Here is a 9,918-nt window from a genome sequence, read left to right on the forward strand (position 1 = left end):
AGTGCAATCCTTACCCAGTGAAATACCAACCACGAATTGTATGATTTGATTTTTATTCACAAATTATGTGGGCATACTTCAAGTAGGCAGGTTCAGAGAAATTACTCGGCTTACGAAAATAGCTATGGGTGCTCTGAACAGGACATAGAATACGTCGCATGGTTCAAAACACTTTATTGTTATCAGGGTGGATAATAGAATACATCCCTATAAGCCATACGGGGTTTTCTCTGAAGGACAAAGGGGGTCATCACGAGTTGGGCGGTCACCCTTACATCCGGCAGAAACTGTATTGGCGCCGCCAATACCGCTCTGCCAGATCAGGACTGTAAATTCTGCTGGCGCTATTACAGCCGGAGCCGAAACAGCCGGCTATAATAGCACTGGCTGTAATTGCGCCGACAACTAAACACGCAGTTAGAGAGCTATCACAAGTACGGCGTTGGCGCACATAGCGCCGGAAAACCGGCACTAATACAGCTAAAACTATCCCCAGCCAAAAACTGGAGGTGAAAGAACACATGAGACAGCAATAAGGGCCCAGGTGGAAACAATGCACACAATAGACCCACCCATGGCCCACACACCCTCCCCAACACCATGTAGCCATATAGAGCAGGGAGGAGACAGCAATAAGGGCCCAGGTGGAAACAATGCACACAATAGACCCACCCATGGCCCACACACCCTCCCCCACACCATGTAGCCATTAGGAGCGCAGGGAGGAGACAACAATAAGGGCCCAGGTGGAAACAATGCACACAAGAAACCCACCCATGGCCCACACACCCTCCCCCACACCATGTAGCCATTAGGAGCATGGAGGAGACAGCAATAAGGGCCCAGGTGGAAACAATGCACACAATAGACCCACCCATGGCCCACACACCCTCCCCAACACCATGAAGCCATTTGGAGCCGGGAGCCTTGATGTGGACATGTACATGCTGCGCCTGGAGCCACAGAGGCCTGACAACCAGGCCATGGCCCTGGGAACACAGTGGGTGGTGGGGAGGAGGAGGAGGATGTTACGCTCACCTGACTCCCACGGAGGCGCTGGCCTGGTTCGCGCTGCTGTGACCTCTTCTAAGGTGATGCGCAGGGTTCGGAAGACGGACTGGACCGGGCCCCCAAATCTGGCTTGTCTGGCTCGCAGAAGTATCCTTCTGTGGGCAAAAATAGGGGATTAACTGTCTGCGGGGTAATGCAATCGGCCTCCCACTTTCCCCTCTCACCCTCCTCGAAACCCTTCTGTGATTTCTCATAGCGTCTCACCTTAGGGTCTGGAAGGACGAGCTCTCCATCCTGCTTCTGATGCAGGGGCGCGTTGGTATCCAGTTACTTCACTGGATTTTCGGATTAGTGAGAACCAAACTTGCTTGGCTTCCAGGTAAGTTTTTTGATAAGAGGTTCCCCTTGGGTCCATGCATTAATGTACTAATGCTAGTGTCTTTTTCCCCATAGGGGCCGGGGTACGGAATGCCGGGGAACAGGCACCGACCCGAGATGAGAGGTGAAATCCTTGTAGAAATCAGGTAAGTCTTTAATGAGCGTTTTTTGGTAATGTCTTTTCATTCGCTCATTAACGCTGATGTCTCTTTTTCCCCTTAGGGGCCGGGGTCCGGAAATGCCAGGATGCGGCGCGGACCCGAAATGAAGAGGGAATGAATCAACAGGTAAGTCTTAACATGGAGATTTAGCTTTCCTTATTCCCTTCTCTCTCTCACCTTTTCTTCTGGTCTTTTTCTCCCTAGGCGCTGGGGCGTGACTGCGAATCCGGATGATCGCTGCTGAACATGGAGGCGCCCTGTAACGGTGAGTGGAATGCGGCGCTGCAGCGATCGACGCGATGAGCTTTTAAATTAAAGTCTTCCTTTTCAGGATTGTCGGCGAGATGTCTCCGGGATGCGGATTTAGCAGGTAAGGACTTTTCCTTCTTCTGTTCTCTTCTTCTCTTCCTTTGCAGGTGATCCAGGATGCTGGCAGGCGTGGCAGAAGTCAGGATGCAGGAGCAGACACGGTGAGCGTCCAGCTGCTAGATGCAGAACAACGCGAAGCACGTGTGGCTGTTCGGGTGGGGTTTAAATAGCCTTGGAAGAAATTCCAGGTATGTATCCTTCCTCCAATCAGGTATGTATCCTTCCCCGACCACGCCCGGATGGTAAATTAGTCCCACAGGTAAAGTAGTTCCTTTCAGGCCTCAAGGAGGCCGGGATCCTGCAGCATGGTCTGCATCAGGTAAGTGCACCCAAGCACTCCCATAATGAGCCTGGCGCATTTGGCGCCAGGACTGATGTCTTTTATGAGCCTGGCGCCATAGGCGCCAGGACACTGTCCAAAGGGCCCCTATATGGGGTTGCTGGGTCCTTCCTTGGGGACTGGATGTCCGCTTTCGGGGACGCAGGGCTTGAACCGGCTCCCCGGGAGCGGACATCATGATAGAGGAAGGGACCAGCACCAGCAAGGTGGCCAGCCATCCCCAGGGTCAGGCCAACACCCTGGGCCCAGACTGATGGGCAGTTGGTGTCTGAGTGCAGGCTGGACAGGCCAACCATCACCCAGTTGTTGGACACAATCCATGCTGACATAGGCAGCCATATAGCCATCAGCACTGCTGTACCCTCACTTGTAAAGCTTGTGTCTGTCCTATAGTACCTCCGGACTGGCAGTTTCCAACAGACTGTTGGCCCAGGGCACCTTCAGTGCCGTGCTTGGACAGGTACTGGATGCACTGCTGCTCCATGTCAATGGGCACATTGCATTGCCAGCCACACAGCCACAAAGGCACAGGTTGATGCCATTGCCCAAGCCCCGAACGTGATAGTAGCCCTAGATTGCACACATGTTGCACTTGCAGCACCCAGGGATCGATGAGCCATGCTACAGGAACCGGAAGAGTTTCCCTTCCCTCAACGTGGAGACGACCTGTAGCCCCGACCTAACTTACAGCCACTGTAGCGCCCACTAACCAGGATCTACCCACGACTCCAAGGCCAACACACAGGGATATTGGGTGAGTAGAATCCATGCATGAAATGCATGCCATTGTTTAGGTGATGTGGGCGGTGGGGCAGACACAGAGGAATCCCTGCATGCCACCAAGAGACACAACCATCACTAGCACAGCACCATTTCCATGCATGTGTGTCACACCAGAACCCCTGCACACGTTCCCCACAGTAGTACACACAGAAGTAGAATGCCACACACTTGTGAATGCACAATCACATATTGAAACACAACAACCACAATGCATTTTGTCTGTGTTGTATTGCTGCTACTCACCCTGACACCCAAGAGCAATCTCATCATGGGCCCCACACAGGAATGCCAAGTGAGTCCAATCATAAGCACATCCACAAAACAACTGTAGATGCACATGTGCAGTCACGACCATGAACATCCCAGCCACAAGTAAGGGATGCACCACTGTGGCTATGAGACACAGGGGTGGTGCATGCAGTAAGTTCCCCATTTAGTCAATGGCGCATATTTCAAAGCACACACAGTGCACATGAAGACACCCTAATCAAAGGAGAAATTTAAAAATTACCACACCTGTTCAGCATGAGTGTCACACACATGAACATAGGCTCAGACCCACTGCTGCATGTACTTTGACACCAAGTGCATGCTAATTGAACCTGCCACATAACACTGTACCCAATTACACAGCCTGCATATATAGGTCAGCCCATGCATATACCTAAAGATGATGGATGTATACCAACATTGCAATGAGACAGCATGTACCTGTTGCACACATACATGACCATACTGCCTAGTTAAATGCTATGTAACCCTTACACATACACTGAACCTACCTAGGCCTAACATACATGTTTTGTCCCCTGCAGGTGATTCTGGATACCTGCAGTACACATGACCCATGACACCTGTGTGGAATCCAAAAATTCCAGCAGAGCTGGCACATAACATTGCCGTAGGTGTACACACATTGATGTGGAAATGGCATTTGGATTGCTGAAGACACGTTTCAGGTGCCCGGACCGTACGGGAGGCACACTGATGCATACACTCCAGAAAGTGGGGAACATTTTACTCACCTATGCCATGCTGCACAACATCTGCCGCTGCAGGCATGTGCCACTGCCCCTGGTTGCTGATGGCCTACCACCTGGGGATGCAAGTGATAATGAGCATGTGCCCATAGCCGGGGCAAATGCACATAGGGATGGGGTGAGGGAGGGAAGGTTGGCCAGACAGGCGTTGTTTGACAATTGCTTCTGATCTGGTGGATGGGTACATGTCACATACATCACTTGTCAAATAAAGAACACTTGAACACAATCATGAATGTCCAAGCTTTCTATCCAGTTTGAACAGGATTTATTTTTTGTGGAACAAACTCCTCTCCCCCCACCAACACCCCACCACACATTCCCCCTCCCCCCACTAACACCCCAACACACATTCCCCCCTGCCCCCACCAGCACCACAAAACAGTGCATGTGGGTCCATATGCCCGGGCCTCTGGCCAACTGCGCATTGTCCATCTATGACGGGCGTTGGCGCTTCCCACGTCTGGGTCCCTCTGGTGACGGCATTAGGGATTGCGCAAGGAACGTCGCCTGGGCGAACCCTGCAGGGATCCCTCTGTGGGTGTCGTGGAGTTTGAAGGTATAGATCACGCCAACTGCATCTGCTGGCGGAGGAGATTGTTGGATTCCCGCATCTGCTTGGCATGAGCAGATTGCACCTCACAGAGCTCACATACTCTCTGGGCAAATCCAGGGAGGGCCGCCGTACACCCCTCTACCACTCTATGGGTGCGAGCATTGTCCTGCGCCATGGACTTGGCTGCCCCCGTATAGCACGGCTAATCGCCTTTATGTGGCGGTTGTGCTCACCCGACATGGCCTCAATTTTCCTCTGGCGTTCCTCAATTACGTCCAGCCGTTCCATTACGGCAGCTCCTGTGACCATGGGTCTGTCAGATGTGGTGTTCATTGGCCTGCCAGTTCTATGCGGGGTGGTAGGGGTGCTGTCGTTGGACATGGTGGCCTGGCTGGTGGGCCTGCGGCGGGTGGAGGGGCTTCTTTCAGGTGTCCCATAAGAGGGGGTGTCCACATCGGCAATGTGGGCACAACATCGATGTGCAGGGACATGGGGGGTGTATATGTCGACTGTCACTTGCTCCGGGGTACCTTGGGGTGTGGCCATGTCCTGATTGCCACTCTGGCTAGGTGAGAACACCGGTGCACCATGTTCTTCATCTGTTCATGTGTGCCCGTCCTCAGTGTTTGTGCCACTGGTGGCAACCTCCACATCCTGCAATCCCCTGGTCGCTTCGGGCGTTGGTGGCGGTGAAACCCTGGTGGCTTGTGGACGTTAAGCCGGTCTGACTGGGCTGCGTTGGGGTGAGTTGGGGTGCGTCCTACACCTTGGTTTCTCAGGCCGCTTCTTTCTCGGGCTGGTGGTGCTGGTCGATGCACGTCTGGGTGTGCATGTGGACGGGCCTGCTTCTTCTTCGGCAACGTTGTCCTGCGATGATGTCTGCGTGCCTGTATGGTGCAAACGGTCTGTTATCAGGAGATGGCAACTTACATTTGTGTCATGCATTTCATTCCTTACAGGGGGTGAGGGCATATTTGGAATCATGCTTTGTCATTACATGTTTGTCATTCAATATGTTGGGATTGCTTGAACGTGCTACAGGGGAGGGACAGTGCTTGGACATGTTGGTGTAGCATCTTCGGCTGTCTGAGGTGAATGCACAGCTCCGATGACCCTGTATGTGAGGGTGGGTTTTCACAATCATGCACACATCACGTTGCTGTGGCCAGGCCATGGATATATTTTCCTTGGGGCTAATATTGATACATTGGTGGTACTTCAGACTACTCTAGATACCTGGGGGCGCTAGGGTACAGTGGTACAAGGGACCACTCATGGATGGCTGCGGTGCATCACACGCATTGCAACCACTAACATTCACGGAGGGGTGGCCCACACACAATGATGCATTTGCAAGAGGGGGGGGGCGTTTCTCACCTGCATCCTCCTGGGTGCCAGTGCCTGCCTCCGTTCCTCCAACTCCCTCAATTGTCCCCAGGTCAATGAGGGTGGTCATCTGCTCCTCCCACGATGTGAGCTCCGGTGGTGGTGTTGGCCCTCCTCCAGGCTGGGCCAGGAGCCCACGGACATGGACTCGCAAGTCGTTGACCCTCTTCCAGCAGTCCTCCCCATCCCTGGGCACACGGCCCACCTCAGTCAACTTCTGGCTGACTGCTCGCCAGATGTCTGTGCGCCCCTGTGCGCTGGTCTTTCGCTGTTGTGGCCCATAGAGCTCATCTTGATGGGCCATTACTTCCTCCACAAGTATGGTTAGTTCTTGGTCAGAGAACATGGGTTTTCTGACCCTGTCCAAGGCAGACTTGCCCCTGGTACGCTCCTGGGCTATTTTGTCGGTTTGCAGTCGTGGATGGCTTGCAGGGGCTGCAATTTTCAGCGGATTGTGCTTGTGTATTTCCCGTTCCGGCGGTGACGCTAATAGCGCGGTAGCCTGACAGTAGCACTATGTGCACTGGATTTTAGGGTTCCCGGCCACTGTTTCCGCCGGGCACTATTTGCGTTAATGCCACGGCTGTGTGTGCGTTCATGGTAACTCTTGATCTGGCGTTGTTTACGCCACACATCGCAGAGTTAATGCAAATAGCGCTCGGCGGATATTACACCGGGATTCCGCCAAACTCGTGATGAGGCCCAAAATGTGGCATTCTCATCCTAAATAGTTTAAACAAAAAGGGCAGGAAAGGGATGCATTATAGTGCATCAGAAGGTCCCTATGTAAAAGGGATTCGGATTGCCTCTGGGTCTGTCTAATTTTCCTACCTTGTTCTTTAAACATTCTCATGGTCTTTTCCCCTAAAATGTTTGACACCCCACATTTGACACTTTTAACACTGTCTCAGGGATAAGGAGCCTAGCGTGCCTTGTAATTCACAGGGGTATAGAGCCAAGCTCACTTTCAGTGATATAGTGCCCAGCTAACTCCTTGATAGTCTCATGGATATTGTGCTTAACCCACCATGCATCTAGGAGTATAGTGCCCTGCTTGCTCTACCGTTGTCTCAAGGTTGTGCGTCCCTGCCCACTATACACCTAGGGATATAGCACTATAGTTGCTCCTGAGAGAGCATTGGATATTTTCACACTCTGGTTGGATCACCCTATGAGCACGGTACCTTCAGTCAGCTCTTGTAGCCAACGCCAGATAATCTGAACCTTTGGTTGATGTAGCCCACTCTGCTAGACTACTCGGCTGAACCCTCTCTCAAGAGCCTCAGGCTTCTACAGACCCTCTATCTCTGCAGCTTCTCTGGGCCCCTTGGGTGTGTCTGGGTCTTCCAGTACTCTTGTGCCTTAGCTCTCTCTAGGTGCTTCGCTCTCTCAGGTTTTATACTAATTCTGGATGGGTTTATGTTTAGGTGTCCCTACGAATACTTGGTATTGGTTATGCCTGTCTGCCCTTTCTTTCAGTCTCTCTGGTAGGTTTACAGTTGAAATTAGGTAATTCTGCTCACTTATGGGTATGGTGTGTAACTAGGAGGCTTTAAATGGCATCTGGCCATTTTCTTATCAGCTAGTGTACCTCCACTAAGGTGTAGCTCTGCGTTTGCCCCCTGCAGGGCTCCTGCAGTCTTACGTGTTCCAGTGTGATGTCTCCATGTATTGTACCGGAGGCAAAATGTTAAGCCACCTTGCATGGTGAAGTGCTGTACTGTAGTTCTGAAACTTGCATGGTGTAGGCACGGTAATATGGAATCTATGCTGCATGGCAATGATTACCTCTTTTAAGAGGTACACAGTTCTTTAGTAACTCTGTACCTATAGCTCCTCTGGGACCCCTGCCTGTGTTTACCTGAATATTTAGCTTCTCAGCTCTCAAATGGTTTTCCGATCTGGGGCCTCTTGGAGTATCAGCCGTTGTAACCTGCAATGGTTGCCCATTAAGCAATTTCTCCTTTTGTGGGTTTCTCCTTATTTTGTTGTCGCATCTCACTCTCTCATTAACCTGGAATGTAGAGCTCTACTCCCTCTATCACCTACTTGCTCAGGCATTCAGGATTACAGCGCCCCGTCCGCTTTAATGCTGCTTTCCCGTGTACCCTGTCTGCTATGTCCCCTGATCTTTGAGGTAACCAGAGATATAGCGCTGTCTACCCTCTCTCCTTTCTTGTACCCCAAGGGATGAAGTGCTCTGTTCACTCTGAAAAACGAATTTTGGTTTAGATTTTCTTTACCAATGTGGTTAAGTTTCTCTAACAGCACTTAATATTGGTTATACCTGCCCGTTCTTCCTTGTAGTCTCTCTGATAGTTCTGTAGGTTAAATTAAGTAATTTAGTTCAATTGTGGATTCAGCTTGTACCTATGAGGCTTTAAATGGCTGATGGCCTTTTTGGAATCAGGTCGAATCCCTGTCCCCTATACGCTGCTCTGAGTTAGCTCCCTGTAGGTTTCCTGTGGCTCGGGTGGTCTCAACCATTTCCTTGTGGTGTCTCCTGAAAGTTCTCCACACTCAAACTGGGAAGCAGCCACGCCTGTGCAACACTTTAGTTCAAATACCTTTATGGTGAAAGCCCTATTATACAGAGTCTGTACTCCCCTGTGGTGAAACTCAGTAAACTATTGTACTTCGCAGTTATTTTTAAAACTCAGCTTCTGTTGCTCCATGGAATGAGCTCTCTCGCGGTACTCATATAGATCTGCGCCACTAGAGGCAGGAGAAAAAGGGAAAAATAGATTTTATTTAGGTCAGTAATTACGTGGTCTCAAATCCTTTACCAGGGGTGGGAAGGGTATAAACTAGGATGAAGACATTTCAGATTATGATGAGGGAACACTGGGGATCTGAACCATTATCTCCATGTCCCTCTTCCCCATCTCAGTATATATCTATGATGTACAAGCCTGCATGACAGGACTTTATTTATTTTTTGCCCGGCCTCTCTGTCCCTCCGGTAGATGTATATATAAACCTCAGCTACCCCAAAAAAATCCTGTCCTCCAGAAAGAGACCAAGAACAAGTTTCTAGTGTTTGATCTTCCTACTGCCAGCTTTTTGGGGTTCCCAATTTCCAGGTCCAAATAATCTGTCCAGGACTGCGTCAGAGGACAGGGATAGGATAGGATAGGATATGGACAAACTTACCTGGACTCCTGAGGGCCACTGCAGTTTGGGGAAAAGTGCCCGAGCAGTATGTGGTGAATCAGCCTGTGGTTGAGGGTCGGAAATCGAGCTGACACCAGCAGCAAGGCATACTGGCTATCAGAAAGGTCCAGGCTAGGTACAAAGGCCATGCCTATGTGCAGCAGCACCCTCTCCTTGGGTAAGGTGGAGCAGAGAGTGTGTGCCGATCGCAGGTAATTTCTGGACTTGGTATCAACAGGTGGCGGAAGCCGAAGACATCTTGGGTTGGGGAGAATTATGATCTGTTTGCGCATGTGGAGAAATGTTTGGTATGAAATCCCTCTAATGAACAAAGAAGGACTACATTTTTGCAAACAGTTATCAAGTGTGCACTGCTGGATAGAGCTCAGGATGTGCTCTCTAAAGCAAAAGGAGAAACCTAGACAGGGGGAAGGCATGGAAGAACAAGTTACTTACCAACTGGTAACGTTCTTTCGACTGGATGTTCCTCCAACGTATTCCTCATCTTTGATATCTCGATCAGCTCCGGCTGCTTTCGGAAAAAGAAATTCTCGGCAGAGGGCACCGTGCGTCAATGGTGTTGAATAGATGTCCCTCGAAGGCCTCCGTCGAGTGTGACGTCATCGGGTGCATAAGTAGCACGCACGGTGCCCGTTAGCCTCAGTTCTATTTCCCTCCTGTTAGTGTTGTGCTGTCTGCCCAGGCAAGAAGTAGTTAGCCCTGCGAGAACGGAAGCTGCAA

This window comes from Ambystoma mexicanum, chromosome 13 (assembly GCF_040938575.1).
Source record: "Ambystoma mexicanum isolate Mex_15411 chromosome 13, UKY_AmexF1_1, whole genome shotgun sequence".
Classification (NCBI taxonomy): domain Eukaryota; kingdom Metazoa; phylum Chordata; class Amphibia; order Caudata; family Ambystomatidae; genus Ambystoma; species Ambystoma mexicanum.